Source organism: Elephantulus edwardii, unplaced genomic scaffold, assembly GCF_000299155.1.
Source record: "Elephantulus edwardii isolate Elephantulus edwardi_28Jun2011 unplaced genomic scaffold, EleEdw1.0 scaffold00163, whole genome shotgun sequence".
In the NCBI taxonomy this organism is placed as follows: domain Eukaryota; kingdom Metazoa; phylum Chordata; class Mammalia; order Macroscelidea; family Macroscelididae; genus Elephantulus; species Elephantulus edwardii.
The window spans coordinates 3,481,913-3,486,486 of NW_006399913.1; positions in this window are offsets into that span (position 1 = coordinate 3,481,913).

The following is a 4,574-nucleotide window of genomic DNA, read 5'->3' on the forward strand; positions in this document are numbered from 1 at the left end:
ATTGGTCCAGTGGTGAGAATCTTTGTCTTCTTGACATTGAGCCTCAATCCATATTGTAGGCTGCAGTCCTTGACCCTCTGCAGCAGTTGCTTCAGGTCCTCTTCAGTTTCAGCAAGCAGGATTGTGTGATTGTGAGTATTAAATGAAGGAATTAATAAAATAAAATAATGTGAATGCAGTACTTAAAACTGTTGCAGTGGTATATTGTACTGTAACTGATACAGTGTTTCTACTGTTAACTATTGTTATTATTGTGCATATTGAGTCTACATCAGATGTCTATTGATCTCAAGTGACTCACTTAACATTCCCAAGAACTCCCAGACAGGGTGACACACATCAGGATTAGGCTGCCAACTGGAATGATCCCCTTGGGGGCAATTCCTCCCAGTCTGTGGAGAAAATGAGCCAAAAAGAAAAGTATTTAATTCAGCTAGAACAAAAGCATGATGAATCAACATGAAGAGGAAGGGGAAATATTGGCCACAGCCACATAAGGGCTTTTCCCACAGGCTGCGTCACCACCCTGGGCTGTGGCAGCATCCTCTCCCCCTGCCCACACAACTGTAGCTGTTACTCGGGAAATATTCATAATAATAAAGAAAACACACAGTGGAGTCACAGTGTTCTTGCGCTAAAAGTGGACTCGCCCGAGGACTCTTTCCTTCCCTTTCTTACTTCTTAAAGGAAATCCCTAGGATTGTGTTCTGTTACTGTTCCTGTTTTATTGATAGGTGACCTGAGGCACATCCAGAGATATTTTGGTTTTGGCTGAGAGTCACAAAGGCGAGGAAACTAAGTTTGGCACCAAGGACTCAAATCTCTGATGAAGGTGAGAGACAGAACCAAATAAGCTATCAAAAGGTCAGTGGGTGGGATCCACCAAGTTCTCAGTGAGAGAAAGATAGCCCTCTCTTGCCATAAAATCTTGGAAATCCAATAGAGGGTTGCTGTAATTTGGACTCAACTCAATGGCAGTGGATTTTTTAAACCAGTGTATGAAGCTTGCATTTAGAACTCACTCAGGACATGAGCTGAACTTGAGACCTAGAGTCAATGCAGAATTATGAGTTGGTGATTAAGAATATCACCTCTATTGTTGGCCAGTTTTCGCTCAGTCTGTACCAGCAGGGTGACTCTGAGCAAATTAATATCCTGAAGACAATAGTAATAATATGTCAGGCACTGCCATGGTGATGAAATAAGAGAATGCATTTGTTACGGTGTGGCTTAAAGCTCACACTACTTCCACTTGTTGAAAAAAAAAGCAAAACAAACCCAACCGAACAGTAAACAAAACCCCACTAACTGATCCCACTAACTGACAGTGAAGTGGTTAGGGACTTGTGCTGCAAAGCTGAGGTCAGTGGTTTAAGTCCAGGAAGAGGGAGATTATTTTATTATTTTTAAATTTTATTTATTTTTTATTATTAATTTTAATGACATTTTAGACAGACTTAGGGTTTCCAGTCATTCATTGTTGTACTTTTCTCCCTGCCCACCCCCTCTCCCCAATTCATTCTTCTCCTTGAAAAGTAAAACTACTGCAATCCCTCCCCCGAAGTCCACTCCACTGTGCAGCCTTCATTCAGGACTCCTGTCATGACAATAGTACCCAGTCATATATCCCTTTTAAACAGTTCTCTCCCTCATCTATTTCAATGCAGTACACATCATTCTTCCCCTCCTTCTCTGTCCTCCCTCTACCCCTATATCAGTCCCATTTTACAACAGTCACCCTATACAATATTTGCACTTTTGTGACCGAGATATTACAGTCAGCATAAAGTCCTCCAGGGTCATCGATTTTGCATAATATTTCACGAGTTCCTTGTTTTTCAATGCTGCATAGTATTCAATTGTGTGTATATAACACAGCTTCTCTATTCATTCATTTTTTGATGGGCACTTGGATTGTTTCCAGCTCCTTGCTATTGCAAGCAAAGCCACACTAAACATGGGTGTACATATATCTGCTTGGGTGGCTGTTATGGTTTCTTTAGGGTATATGCCCAGTAGTGGAATTGCTGGGTCAAATGATATCTCTATTTGCAACTTTTTGAGAAAGTACCATAGTGGTTGCACCATTTCACATTCGCACCAACAGTGAATAAGGGTTTCAGTTTCTCCACAACCTCGCCAGCATTTATTGCTTGCTGTTCTGTTAAATTTTGCTATTCTGACTGGGGTGAGATGATATCTCATAGTTATTTTGATTTGCATCTCTCTTAGAGCTAGTGATTTTGAACATTTCTTCATGTGTTTGTTTGCCATCTAAATGTCGTCTTTGGTGAAGTGTCTGTTTATATCCTGTGTCCATGTTTTAATTGGGTTATTTACTTTTATTTTGTTGCGGTGCTCAAGTATTTTATAAATTCTAGATATAAGTCCCTTGTCTGACACGTCATTACCAAATATTTTTTCCTAATCTGTGGCTTCCCTTTTTACCCTACTGGAGAAGTTTTTGGATGTGCATAGGGATTTCATTCTTAGAAGGTCCCATTCATCTATTTTAACCTCTCCTGGTTGTATATTTTCCAGGAGGCTTGGAAGACTGTTTATATAACACTTATTTTAAAATGCATTCATTTTGCCCTTTGATTCAGGCCATAGTCTTTCCAGTTACTAGCTATGAATCCAAGACCTGGACAGTGAGTAAGGATGACAGAAAAAGAATTGATGCCTTTGAGCTATCGTGTTGGAGAAGAGCACTGAACATCCCAAGGATGGCAGAGAGAATGAACCACTATGTCTTGGAGAAGATGCAGCTGGAGAGCTCTTTGGAGGCAAAAATGATGAAACTTCAACTCACATACTTTGGACATATTGCTTAGGAGGTACCTTGGAGAGGGACATGATGTTGGGAAGGATGAAGGGTCAGCAAAGAAGAGGAAGACCCTCAACTAGGTGACTGACACAGTAACTGTTGCAATGGGCTCTTGTGTGTCAGGAAGTGTGAGGACAGCACAGGACAGGACTGGGTGCAGATCTTTTGTACATAAGGTCTTTATGAGTTGTACTCAGCTCGATGACACCTAACAACAACAACCACCCTTTGATTCATTAAACAAGTATATTGATTGCTTCCTGCTAAGCATGGTTGTAGGTGCTAGAGATCCAGAGATGGCCATGAGTGGTGAAGTAGATTGCAAAATTATAGTATATTCACACAATGGAATACTGTATAGGACTAAGGATCAACAATTTTATAAAATATAATATAGGACAGTCTAGAGAGCATTATGCTGAGTGACCTAACTCAGTTTCATAAGGACAATATATTGCATAAGACCATTATTGCAAAAAAAAAAAAAAAGAATAGTAACTAGAACTGGGAGAGGGGGAGGTAAATGTGCAGCAATGAATGAATGAAAATATAACTTCTCTGTAAATGTTTGTTAAAATTACAATTAAAATAAAATTTTATTTAAAAAAAGATCTACTGTAAAACAGTCTAAAAGGGGGAGGGGTGGGAGTAGGAGGATAGAGCATGGGGGGGAATGACTGGGATGACAGTTTGGTAGGCAGAGGGAGAGGGTAAAGGCATTAGGAAAGATCTAGTGGGGACCTGAAAAAAATGAGGTAATAATAGACATAGGTCAATGGTGAATGATTTTATAAAACATAGTACATGAGAATGATTGCATGAAACACAATGTGAATGAAGGAATATGTGAAGCACAGTGTACATGAACGAAAGACAGCGCATAAGAATTTTATATGCAAACCAATATAAAATTTTAAATAATGAAAAAAAAGGAAATAGGGTGAAGGAAGACCGCTGATATAGTGAGGGGCATAAGTAATAATAAAAATGTGTAGTTCTTTTTTTAAAAAGAAATTTAATTGTAATTTTAACATTTACAGAGAAGTTATATTTTCATTCGTTCATTGTTGCACATTAACCCCCCTTCCCCTCTCCCAGTTCACTTTTTTTCTTTTTAATATTCATTCATTGTTGAGTGTATAGTTCTTAAGAAGGCCAGAAGAATCGGGATGCAGGGCCCATGTAAAGGGATACTTTCATTATAATGAGAGGAGAAGAGACAATGTGTTTTATTTTGAGTCATTTGAGGTGGTTCCTTTACACAGTTTTTCCTCAGTAAAATATAAGTCAGAGTCTTCATTTGCAAGAAAAAGGCAGTAGGAAACATTGAAGGAGAGAGAAGATGTAATTTAGTTGACTTATAAAGTGGGGTGTGAATTTGCTGGAGGAGAACCGAAGGCTTGAGAGGCCGCAGTCATTCGAAGTCTGTGGCCATGAATTTAGGAGAAAACAATCTGGCTGAGTTTTGTCATTATTTAGACACTTGGTTCAATGGCTGCTGAGGTTTTTCTGAATGTGATGGCGAGAGAGAATTGAGCAGAGAGTTGAGGAAAGAAGTTGAGGGTGATTACAAGGTGTGATTATTTAAACTAGGAAGAGGAAGATGTGAGGCTGGGGTGAGGAAAATAGGAATAGAAGATTGGGAGTGTTGATAAGGTGGCTGGCTGCTGTAGGGGCGTGGGATGTTTGAAATCAGGGTGGAGTTGTCACAGTAGCAAGGTCTAGTGTGTAACTATAGAAGTAGGGT